The 13,052-nt window shown below is 50.6% G+C and overlaps 1 long non-coding RNA gene across 2 annotated transcripts; it reads right to left on the bottom strand.

The window, feature by feature from the left end:
• Positions 1 to 11,193: 11,193 nt before the first annotated feature.
• LOC140849749 (uncharacterized) lies at positions 11,194 to 12,390 on the bottom strand. 2 transcript variants are annotated; one of them, XR_012131931.1, is made up of 3 exons: positions 12,144 to 12,390; positions 11,838 to 12,057; positions 11,194 to 11,603 (listed from the first exon to the last, which is right to left on the bottom strand). It is a non-coding gene; the product is annotated as an uncharacterized lncRNA (long non-coding RNA). The 2 variants fall into 2 exon arrangements; XR_012131932.1 differs by having other exon boundaries at positions 11,838 to 12,003.
• Positions 12,391 to 13,052: the final 662 nt, after the last annotated feature.

Genomic DNA, 13,052 nt, shown 5'->3' with positions numbered 1-13,052 from the left:
GGGAGCAAGTGCCCGGGAGGTGAGGGAGCAAGCTGGGTGAACATCTGGGAGAAAAACAGGGTGGGGGGAGCGGGGAGCAGAGCAAATGTGAAGACCCCAAGGAAGTGTCTGTCCTGTCCTGAGAAGAGCAAGAGGCCAGTGTGGGAGAAGCAGGCAGAGGGCGAACCACAAGCAAAAAACTCTCTTTACTAGATAAGTGGCCAAGTGCTTTTCAAGTATATCCACCCCATGGAATATTGCACAGCCATTATAAAGAATAACTCTAATTGAGAGCTATACAAGATGACTTTAAAGTATTTCTATTTATAAAGGAATTGAGTGACAAAATCAAGATGCAGAAAAATGTTAGTTGTAGGTTTATCAACATGTAATGGGTCTAGCTTGGTTACTTTTACTATTGATATCTGCTTTCTATTTCATCAACTTCAGCTCCTTATCTTAATTCTACTTATCTGGGGTTTCCTTTGATCTTTTTATCTAATGTCTTAAGGTGGAATCTTAGGTCATTGATTTTTGACCTTATTTAATTCTCACTTAATATATGCATTTAATGCTATAAATCTTCCTCTTTACACTGCTTTAGCTGAATCCCTCAATTTTTGAGGTTATACTTTCATTATCATCCAGCAAAATTTCCTTTTCAAATAAATTTATTTGGAAAAAATACTGAGTCTATTCAGAATAAAACAAAAAGTAAATAATAACTCAATTGGTAGATAAATATGTCCAAATGTATGATGGAAAAACGAAAACTACTGAGGCTTGGACACAATATTGTAGCATTAATTAGAAAAATATTTTTGCCTCAAAATTTGTTAAAGAAGTCAAAAAGCAACTAATCTCCATCTCTCAAAAGTAAAACCAAAAGCTAGTTGAGAATCCCAGTTAAGATACTGGGTGTTGTGGGTTTTTATTTGGCCACCTTCTTGTCTGTTTGCATTTACTAGCTGCCCAACCCCCTACACTTTTATCCACATACTTTTTCTTCCTTTAATAACAGAACTCCTGTTGTTAGCAGGCACATGACTGCCCAAAATTAGAACTACAGTTCCCAACCTCCTTGGCCAGGTGAGTAAGTGCTGCCCAATGGAATGTGAATACAGCTGAGGCGTGGCCCTATCAGGCTGTGCCCATGAAGGGAAGGGTGTGGCTTTTCCCTCTTCTCACTTTGAAATGCAGATGCATGTGGGACATCAGGACCCAGTGAATAAAGCCAATGGCCTAGGCAGAGAGGAGCAAAAACACAGAGGGAGCCTGGGCTCCTGACAGCTTCAAGGGCCAGAGCTGCCATACCAGCTTAGCTGCTTACATGAGTGAGAACTGAGCTTCTATTTTGTATAAGCCATGGTCTGTATCACAGTAGCCAAAACTAACTCCTAACCAATGCAAAGCCCATACACACTGGACTAAGACCTACAGACATTCTGATTCAGGCTGTCAAGAGTGGACCTGTCAGGACATTTTCCACAAAAAAACAAATTCAGGGAAGAACATGTTTTAAACATAACCTATGGCAAAAATAGAAGGAGCTGATTTTGTGGGTAGAAAAATTGAGTCCTAGACAGATGAAATAAATCATTCACCAAAGTTAGAAGCAAATTTTGCTACTAAAGTGTGCATGTTAGCTGTCTATCCCCGATGGTAAGGGACAGGCCACATCCAGTCAGGTTATATGTTGTGACCAGCCTATAACTCATTGGCCTGTAGAGCTGGTTTTCAACATTGAAAACGAGAAGGTTCCACAATCAATATGTGTATCAAATCATCACACTGAATACTTCAAATACCTTATGATTTTAGTTGTACTTCAATGAGGCTGAAAAAGAAAGATTTCACATAAAAATCTAGATTTCCAGTTTCCTCCAAAAAATAAAAAATACAGCAAACTGGATGTACCTTCCATTGGGTAACTTAACCTGAGCAAGTCCCAGCCACCCTCACTGGGCTAGGCTGTGAGGTTGAACTCGCCACATTTCTCAACATCCTCTGTTAGCCCTTGACAACGAAGCTGAGCCATCACTATTTATCATCTCTTAGACTGATGGGCTTTTTTTTCCAACATAAAAACAAATCTTTCTTCCCATCTCTCCACCAAAAACAACAGAACAAAAAGATAAAAAGAGCCAGATGCTTCATGAAAAATAACGCTTATTTCTTTGTAGAAATGGATTCCCTATGTATTAACTATACAAACAAATACAACTGTGTTTAAAAATGCACTCAACCCTCCTCCCTCACACCACTCCTACCTGGCCCTGCAGGCGAGAGAGTTATGACCCTGCTCATACAGTCCCTGGGTGCGACCTCTGTTCTCTCCTGTGCTGCCCTGAGAAGAGCAGGGTTCCGGGGGCCCCCTTCATTCAGGACCGACCCGCTCACATTGTCCAGATGACGTCATCGCTGCAGGAGCCCAGTCTCTATTCGGAGGTGTTTGCCTCTTCTCTGTTTTCTTCTTAGACCCAGGAGGCACCCCAAGCTATGTTTGCTTCCCCAACAAGTTCACACAAACAGCCTGTTTTGCAACTGCAGAGGCACATGCTACCTTAATTACGCGGTTGCTATTGAAACACTCGAGTGACAGACAAAACCCTTCATTGGGAGGAAAATTAATTGTACACAAACAAGAACACATTTCATCTTGAATTAAATTCCTCAACGCTCCCTGGGCGGAGAGCTCCGCCTGTTTCTGCCCTGGTCGGCGTCGTCCCCTCGGCCGTGGGAGGCCTCCCTGGCGGTGGGCCCGGCCTGAGGCCCCAGGCTCTCTCCGGAGCCGCCCCTCCCGGTCCTTGCCCTGCCCTCGTGGGGTTCCCGGGGGCTCCGGCCCGACGCCCGCCCGCCGCAGCCCCAGCGCGAAGCCTGCGGGTCACCCGACCCGCTCCTCCCGCGGGCGCATCCGAGGAGGCCGACGGCCGGCCGTGACCGTGGCGCAAGGCCGTGAGCGGGGCCCGAGGGGGCGAGTGCTCGCTGCAGCGCGGCGCCCAGGCCCCCCAGCTTCCCCGGCCCTAAAACAGGGACCCGCTGCGGCAGGTGCGACCCGGCGGGAGGAAAGTGCTGCCTGGTCCTACCCCGGGATGCGCCTGCGCCCGCTGCCCAGCTAACCCGCCCGACAGCCCGGGGGTTGTGCCCGGAGGACTACGTCCCGCGCTCGTCTGGAGGAGGAGGGGGTCACCAGCACCCAGACCCGCCCGCTGCGGGGAGATAGCCCCTGACCTCAAAACTCGCTGCTCACTTAGAACTTAAGCCACCGCCCTAGGGAGGAAAGAAGGTCCATCCGCCCAGGATTCCCCAGTCCCAGTCACGCTTAGGTGTTACAGACAGAAAACAACTCGATTTTCATCTCTGCACTGGAAACATCTCAGTAACACTCTCTCTTGAATCTGGGAGCGAAGTGCATTTCAAGGCTGCCAGAATTCAGGACACACTTCCAGAATGTTCTATCATCCTAATGACCCAACTATCAGGACATGCATCAGAGTCCCAGCATTAGTAGCAGAGGACAGCCCCCACCTCACCTCCACCATCCACAGGAGCCTGGGAAATGCAGGTTTTAGCTCTGGGGCCTCTGCAGCCCAGGATACCGGCTGGACAGGTGGGCAGGGAAGCGAGGGCCCACCCATGTTCATCATATACTCCACTGGGCTGGAACTTCCGCTGCCCTTGACACAGGCCAGGCTCACCCTGGTACAGTCATTAGGTGTGCAGTGTCTGGGCACAGCATCTTCACACAAGTCTTCTTCAGTCTTAGGATACAAGGAGAAGCCCTGAGGTCAACCACATGGCCAGGGGCGAGGACAGGTTAGCTGGACTCCTCCCTCCCGGCTTCCATGCCAAGGCCACCATCTCTCTTTTGATTGGTTTCCCATAGAGCTCAACATAAGATACTCCTTAACAGCAAGGGCTCGGGGTCTAAAACGAAGTTTGAAAATTACCAATCTACATCACCCTCTTAATAGAAAAGCTGCTTAGTTGCAGCACATGGTTTCTGAAACTACAGTAGGGTCCCCACAAAGTTGATTTGGGGCCCTTGAGACTTGATCCCTGTTGTTTTAAGACTATTTGATGTGTATTCGAAAAACTGAGCATATCAAATTCATAATTTCACTGATATTATTGCCTATGCTAAATAAAAGGAGTTTTTCCCCAAGCAAATTGATTTAAAAGAAAAACATTCCTACAATTTTTAGAGATAGTGTATGCAAATAATGCCTGGGAGCCCAGGGGCTGGGATGCACACCCTCCCGCTACCACTCACCAGCCATGTGACTTGGGCACACTGAAGGGCCTCTGGGCCCCGAGCTCCTCATGGTAACATTGGAGGCTGCGGTGGCTCTATGGTTCCTTCTCCCTCACGTCCAAACACAGGGTGGTTGGGTCATGGATTCCAGAGGCAGTGCCTGGACCAGGCTGCTCCATAGTTCCTGCTGCCCAGACCTCCTGGCGTGGCCCTGGAAGTGTCCTTTCCACACCTGGCCCCCCGCCCTCCCTGTGCCTGAGAGCACCCTGTAGTGCTGTCCCCCAAATCCCTGTTTGTGTTGAGTTGGACACCTGTCACTTCAAAAGCCTTAAGGGATATAAATGGCTCTGGAACATCCTCCTGGGTCCTTGTCCACATCAAGTTCCCCTGGCCCTGCTGGCTGTACCTGTGTATGTCCTCTTCCTCCTCCAACTGGGGTCTCCTCCCTCACTTTCCCTGCCCAGCCCAGCTCACCTGTGGGCTCCTCTCCGGAGACCTCCCTGAGCTCCATATTCTGGGCAGCCGCTCACCTGGGTAGGCACACCTGAGCAACTCTGTCCAGCTCGGACCTGCCTCCCCTCAGAGCTGACCGGCCGCATCAGTGCTCTGGATGCAGTCATTGCACCCAGTTCGGGGCTGGTGGGACACAAGATGATGCCCTCTACTGATGGGGACAGGGGAGCAGGCTAGACAGCCCACTGTGGCTCAGTCGGCCCCATATGCTCCATCTTCCTGTTACTAACATACTATTTTCCTGTTGATATGGACAGTCTTTGGGTTTGCAGCAGGTAGTTCGGGCATTTTCCAGCACATAAGTAGCCATGAGAAGACTTTCATGACACATGTTGGATATTAAAGCTCACATTTTATGGTTAGAGAGGTAAATATCAGAGCTCCTGCACTGCTGAGCTTTGTTTTCCACCATTAGAACATTCTAAAGAATGTCTGGAAGCTTAAAGAATCAGCAAATATATTCTTGATTGCAAATTAATTCATCATAAATCCTAATGTTTTGAGCGTATCTCCATAGGAACTATGGAGAATGACCTTGGATTTGTTCTTGACTCCTCTGTCCCTCCCACATCATTTTCAATTGATCAGCAAATCTTGCTCACTCTATTTTCAAAATATACCCTGAATCCAGCCCCTTCTGCTCCCCCTGTCCCAGCCTGGACCAGGCGCATTCTTCTCTCACCTGGATTCTTGTGCCACCTCCTCACTGGTCCCGTCTCCATCTGCCCCTACAGGCCGTTTTGCACATGCTAGCCCCAGGCTAGCTCATCCCACCACTCATCCTGTTAAAACCTTCTCTGGATCATGTCCCTCCTCTTCCCAAAGGCTCCAGCCACACTTTTGTCAAACCCAAGCCCCTCACTATGGCCTACAAAGCCCTGCACCTGGTCTGGAATCTTCTTAAATTTCTAACTGTATCCCTGGCCTCATTTTTCACTGCTCCTCCCCATGTTCACAGCCACTCAGGTCCTGTCCTTGCTTGGATGCTCTTCCCAGACGTCCCCATGACCTGCATCTTAGCTCAGCTGTGACTTTGTCACATCCCTCACTGTCTATCAGGGTGAGATTCATCACAGTTTTCCTAGAACATTCCCAGTTTTAGCCCTGGAAACCCTGCATCCCAGGAAAGCCCTCAGCCCTGCACAAACCAGAACCAAGGGTCACCTATGGTCTGTCTCCATCCTGCATGCTGCTCTCTTTCCCTTTGCCCCTCCAGGTCCTTGGTCCACCCTCTCAATCCTGCTTTGTACCCCTAAGGCTGACCTCTAGAACTGCCTCACCCAGGCTCACAGGGCCTCTGCCTTCCTCTGGAAATTTGGCTAATGGAAAAGACAGGCTGAAGGTCAGACGGCAGGGAAGCAGGTAAGCCAAGATGTCAATTTCCTGCGGTCCCACACTGCTGGCCTAGTTTCAGCAGTGGTCCTGCCCCCTTTAACCATCTATCCACGAAACTCTTCAATCACCTGCAGTTGGGCTATTTGTTTCCTGCCACTCATTCCCTGACTGATACACCTAGCTACTTTTTCTCTTCACTGCAGTTATCACTGCCTGAAACACTAGAGGACCTCATCAAATCTACAATGCCATCAGGTATAAGATGCACCACTATTTTACATACCACAAAGAAATAAAGCCCAGTGACAACTGAATTAACAGTTGTCACACAATGTTCCTAATAAGATACATTGACTATAGATATGAAAATGTGAAACCAAACCATGTGTTCCTGAGCTAACAAAATATATTACCAATTTATTTGCCTGCACTAGAGTGTAAGCTTTCTGAGGGCAGGGACGTCATCTCTTTTCTTCCCTGTTGCATTCCAAAGGCTCATGGCAGGGGCTCAGGAAAGGCTTTGGATCGAGGCATGACGCTTAGCCTCACCTTGGCACTCTTGTCCTTAGGATGTAAGCCTTGCACTAACCATGCTGAGCCCCTGGCCAAGCACTTACCACCCTCCTGCAGCAGTCGGGAAATGTCCTATCTCCCCTCCCCAGTGAGCCTTCCTCCCCAGCGTTTGCTCCAGGGGCCTGACTGAGGTGGGGGCTTTTCAGAGCTTGAGCCCAAGGTCACCTTGAGCTTTGCCCTTCCCCAGGCCCAGTGCTACTCCTGGTTAACTTTCCTGCAGACTAGGATCTATGAGGGCCAAAGACTCAGAGAAATGAGATGGAAATGTGTGAGGGGCCCACAGCGATTTGTGGAGGTGACATTCATTCCCATGACTTTATTAATGGGATTTTTCATATGGAGTCTCCTCCAGCTTGATGCGGAAGAACTTAGTCTTCTTCCTTCCATTTTCTTTGCCAGCCTGCAGAGAGACTGTGCGTAAGTCACACCAGCACATTGAACTGAGTGCCCATACCAAGGAGATGGCATCTCTTCCACGTCTGTCTGGTGGAGCTAAAGGCTATGCATGCAGTCTACAGACCTCCCCCACGCAAAACTTCAAGTAATGCTTTCCATAAAGGCATAATGATCATTATGTTATTTCACCTTAAAAATGCAAGATGGGGTCAAATAAGGCTTTTAATAGGAATGAAAAATATGGGGATGTCAGACAGAAAGGAGGCACAAGGCAAGGGAGGTGGGAAGATGGGGAGCTCTGAGCAGAGCTGAGGATGGGAAGGGTTGGGGATGAGGTCCGGGGTGCGGGCCAGTGAGGAGGAAGCCCAGCACCACTAAGAGAATTAAGATTGCCCCATGCCAGGAGACATGCAAGGCATTTTTCAAGGACCCAAGGAGCAAGAGATCCTTAAGTTACCAGAGCCTCTAAGACACAGTGGGAATAATTTCATGAGAGGCCCTGATACAGCATAAAGTCTAAACTACTACTTTATGTGGCTGTTCACAGTGGGGAGGATGAGGAAGTGGTTGCCCAAAATAGAAGATAACCAAAATATGTGGCCTTTTTTAACAGAGGAAAAATATGTGTGTCTATGTGTGTAGATAATGAAAGAGCAAGAACAAGAAAAATACAGAAGCGGAGGAATGAGGAAACAAAGGACCACAGTGAGCTGGAATTTAGGGGATTCGTCTCCTGTTCATCACTGGAGTTTCCAACAGTTAAGCTCGAAAAGCCATCTTGGGCCTGCGCTTGGGGCAGCCGTTACCTACCTGCAGGTCCCAGCACATGCTCTCAGGGAGCCAGTGCGAGGCCATCTGTGCTGTCCTCTGTCCTGCAGTCCCCACTGGCTGCAGAAAATCCCCCCAACCACTGCTCCAGGATGGGTGCAAGGCTTCCTATGCCCTGCCCAGCTCTCTTCTACTTCAGAGCTTCAAAAACTTCAGCGCTGAGATCACTTCACAAGACAAACAGAGGTGGCATCGAGGAACGTTGCATCCTATACTGATTCTGTTTCAGTTCCTCTGATTACCCCAAGGACCACATCTTGATTCGGTGCTGATATGCCCTTAGCGCCTCTCTAAGCCTCGCTTATTATCCTCTGCAACACAGAAAGAACCGGCCCCCCGCTTAGTGCAGAATGCAACACCTCTGTTTAGGTTTATTGTCTTTATGTCTATGCTTACCACCCTTTTGCAGCAAGACATGCTTGTTTTCCAACTACTCTGCTGATATAGTTTTCCTTTCAAATACAAGTTTTTTAGTGAAAACAAAAAATGGGTTTGTTTAAAGAAAAATATTGAGTGAGTCAGAGATCAGCAAACTACAGCCTGCAGGCTGACTACCTGTTATTGTGAATCCAGTTTTACGCACATATTGCCATGCTGATTTCCATCTGTATTGTGTCTGGCTGAGCTGCTTTCTCCATACAGTGGCAAAGTGGAGAAGCTGCAACAGAAACCACATGCTCACAGAACCTAACAGAGTTCCTCTCTGGACCTTCACAGAAAACATTTGCCCACACCTGATATAAGAGATTGTCCTGGTGGTGTGTGGCCATGGGAAAGCAGAGACAGTGGCCTGCGAATGATTTAAACCATGAACAGTGAGCAATGGGAAGGAGCCTAGACCCCAGGGTGAGAGCACCCGTGAATCCTAACTCCCTAGCTTACCATGAAGTCTCTTCTCCGGAACCAGCCTCAGCTTCTCCATCTGTAAAATGGGAAAACAGGCCCACAGAATGGGGCCCTTGTGCAGAGTAATGAGATACGTGGAAAAGACACAGGCCACATGCCTGGCATAGAGCAGAGAGGGGGTGGGCATGACCATTATTACCCATGTAGGTGGGGAGAAAACAGATCAATCAGATGCCAGCTGGAATCACAGTTGGTAAGGACAAGAACATCCATAAAGTGGGGAAATTATGCCAAGAAGTCACTCGGGCTTAGAAAATGTGGATCAAAACTTGAAAAAAGGCAACAAAGGAATAGCTACTCAGACATAAACCAGAACATGGCAGTGTGACCTGGAGGGAGGAGGCAGTCGGTGGGGTCGCTAAGCAACACCTCCTGAAGCTGGAGTTGGCAGAAATGGCCAGAGACCAGGGCATCAACACAAACAACTCCCTGTGTCGCTCCAGCATCACCATTAAAATGTGACCATCAGAGCTGCACCCGGATGGGGAATTTAGGGGAGCGAGGACAAGGAGGAGCCTCTGGCTGCGTGGACGAAGGACTCCTGCAGAAGTGAGAGGAGCGTGGACGGCAGGCAGGGTGCAGACCTGGGGCTCAACAGCGGCCGAAGGGAGGGCGGGAGGAGCTGGAAATCACCAGCTCCGTGATGGGGGACATCCTGGGGGTGGCCTTGGACGTCCACAGACTCAGGACTCCAGCACATCTACCAGCTGACACCTGTCACCCTACAGGGTGATTCTGTGGTCCTTTCAAGCCAGAATTGTTTGTACCTTAACAAACATACTGTGAAAACAGCAGGCATGGGTGAGACAGTCCAGTCCCCCAGGCCCAGGGTAAACAGACAGGGGAGCATTTCCAGCATCCATGAGTTTTCAGAGCCAAGGATGCTCTGACCACACCATCCACCTCCCACCAATCTGGTGTGTTCCTCAGGCTTTGCCAAGGTCAAGCCTATCTTTGTCAGCGTGACCACCACCAGAGAGACCACCTGGAGTGTGCCATAAAAGTAAGAGATAATTATTTGGAACCCCAGATGGAGTAAATATGTGTCTTGTTTAACCTCCCCTTGGCTCCTACTTCTTCCTAAATCAAATTCTGAGGCAGCTCTTTCTGGAAACTTTCACTTGTCTGAGCCAATAAATCCCTTTGTGCCTTGGCCTGTGGAGTTGGGTTTTCTGTCCTTTGGCAAATGAAAAAATTCCTAATTTATAGAAACCAGAGGACGTAGGTACAGTTACATATCAATTGTACAAATAAGGGAACAGGGTCCTTCTACCTTACAACCTGCATCCCTGTTCTTTTCCAACTGATGGAGAGAGAGAGAGATGGTGCTCACACCCGCACCAGCCACTTTTTGGCCACAAGGGCACCTGGGAAATGCAGTCTGTATTTTAGGCACCAGCTTCCCTCCCACTAAAGAGAAATGGGGAGGGATACCGGGGCTCCCAGTCTCTGCTGCAGCTCTGCAACCCCCCACCTCCCCACCCCATCCCCCGGCAGGACAGCCATGGGTGGGGACAGATGATGGGAAATCCCTACACCAACGCAACAGGGCACCTTGATCACGCTAGCCCGGCCATGTCCCCATAGGAGGCCGGCACTTACATCTGGGCAGGATCAAGCCCTCTGCAAACAGACAGGTGGCAGGGGCAGAGAGCAATGGTGGGGATCAACACCCACGATGGCCTCCCCACCTCCCTGGCACCCCAGGGACCCCAGGGTCTTCCCTCGTGTGGCTGGCTCCTTCCCACACCGGACACCAGGGACAGGTGCTGAGGCAAGGGGACCCTCTGAGCAGTCATTCTGTGTTGGGCTGGAAACTCCACCCTTTGAACAAGATGCTAATTTTAACAGCCCCCTCGCGTGCTGTCTGCCACCTGCTAAAAACAGGCTGCTGTGTGTTCTCTCCATAGGTGCAGCTGAGTTGGGGAAAACAACACCGTTTTTAGCACTAATGTGGGTAGCAAACGACTGACTCCTAGACCCTCATGAACCAGGTCCGTCTGCAGGGGTGACCGACAGACAGGGGGCCAATTAGAAGAGGTTCTGCAACCCCACGAGCCCGGGGGAGTGAGCCGAGGGCAGGAGAGAGTCTGCCTGGATCAGCCTCGCACTTGGAGGCGGCCTGTAGAGCTGGGAGCGCCAGTACTTGGCAGCCCAGAGCAGGAAGCCTCAGCTCCCAAGGCTGAGAGACATTTTAGAATGAGATGTCACCTGCAGGCCCCTCCCAGCACCCACGGAGATGCACCATGCAAGGAGATGCACCCCGGCCCCATACCCCTGTGTGCAAGCACCCCTTCGTCCATCACATGGAATAAGCCCTAAAGGCAGGTAAGTCTCAGCACCACACCTGGGCTTCTGAGGGTCTGACCTCTGACGTATGATGTCATGATGGAGCAGCAGGGGCCACAGTTAAAAGTTCCACAGAATGTCAAGGAGGACCCAGCTCTCCTGCAAGCTCAGTCTCTGGGCACTGCTTCAGGGCTCTATGCGGCCAGCAGGGTTTCTCCTCCTGTGTAGACCCGCAGTGTAGACACTGCCCCGCAGACTGCAAAGTCCAAGCAGCAGGATTCTGATCAGCAAAAAGCACCACGACTCAGGGTTCGCCTGGCGTGAGTATTTAATCGCCTGATCCCTGGAAATTGTGTTTCCACCCTAATTACTCACAGACTGAATCACTGCCCAGCTCCTCGGGTCACAGGCATGCGGTTCTGGTAAGCGGGTCAGGGACAAGCCTCAGAGCTGGTTCCAGCCCCGCTGGGGGCAGGTCCTTCTCCACAGCACAGAATGTCTGGCGCATGTTCAGTTACTATCTGGCTCCCTGGAAAGAGCCATCTTTGCTATAACCCCACCTTTATGGTCTCATAAAGAGGAGAAATCTCTCAGTCCAGGAGTTATAGCACAAAGCCCCTCATTTTCCCTGCTGCGGGTGGACCCCAGTGAGGAACATGCACCTGAGCACAACCCATCTCAGGTCGTGAAGCCACAGATCCCCATTCCCTCCAGGGGGGCCCAGACCCCCACCCAGCAGTTCCCCAGCCCTTCTTCCAAGTACCTGGGGAACCAGTCCTTGTCTGTTCTCAGCAGCAGCTGTGCGTTAAAGTCAGAGCAGACGGTGGGAGGTCACAGAGGGGAGGGTGGAGTCCAGACAAGAGCAAGCACCTGGGTATTTTCATTTTGCCTTTTTGGAAGCCAGATGTTGGAAAGCCGAGAAATTTCACCTGAGAAGGTCAGAGTGAACCTGCTCATGAGGTTCATGTGCCAGGGTATCTATGCTGTAGACAGAACACCACAGCCATCAGCATGTTGAGAGGCCGGATTCTGCAGACTCTCTGCATTCAAATCCCAGCCCACCACTTACTGGGCAAGTTATTTGCCTTCTCTGTGCCCGTTTTCCTCATCTGAAAACAAGGAGTGACAGTCCCTGTTGCACAGAACCAGTAGGCAGATTAGAGCAGAAAGTGTCGGTAAATTCCTCAGCAGCGTTGCCCATGGGAGCAAGTTTGAGATGTTACCACCACCACCATCGTCACCAGGATTTCACCTGATGGCACTCTGGTGACCCTCCTCCAAGGCCTCATCAGTTCCCTGTGTTTTCTATGCTGGGATCAGACGTTCCCTGCAGAAATGAGGCTGAGCAGGATGCTCTGAGGTCGTCCCCCTCATTGTCATCACCACCAACAGCCTCGGATGTCACTGAGCCCCGGAGGTGCTAGCCCGTCGTCCCTCGGAAGGGCAGCACTCTACTGTTTATAGGGAACGGGCCTCCTCATTTCACTTCCCCAGCACCAGCTGACCCTGGATGCTGGCCTTCCTGCCTCCCCTCCTGCTCACAAGCCACCCCTACCCCACATGGAGGCCATTCGAGGGACCCTTTCAAGGCCTGAGTCAGATCACAGCGTCTCTACAAACAACCCTCCAGGGCTCCCTCTCTGGGGCCTGTAGTCAGGCCCTGCCTCTCCAATCCCACCTGTGCCCACATTGCCCCGCCCATCACTGCTGTGTCCTGTGTCCCCAAGCTTGTCCCACTTCAGGTGCCTCCCTAAATATGCCTGCCCTCCAGTGCCTCCTTCCCATCAGCTAAGGCCTCCCAGCTCCCCTAACGCCGCCACCCCTCACACACGCCAGGTCACTGCTCCCTTCCTTCACAGGACTCCTCGTGGTCTGATGTCGCCCTGCATTTATCTTGTTTATTCATCTACCCCCCGCTCAAATGTAAGTTCCAGGAAGACAGGGACACTGGGACAACTGCTTCCTTTATGGGACAAAT

The sequence above is a fragment of the Manis javanica genome, chromosome 5, assembly GCF_040802235.1.
Source record: "Manis javanica isolate MJ-LG chromosome 5, MJ_LKY, whole genome shotgun sequence".
NCBI classification, from domain to species: domain Eukaryota; kingdom Metazoa; phylum Chordata; class Mammalia; order Pholidota; family Manidae; genus Manis; species Manis javanica.
Note: the sequence above shows the minus strand (reverse complement) of the source record. Positions and strands in the feature narration are given on the sequence as shown.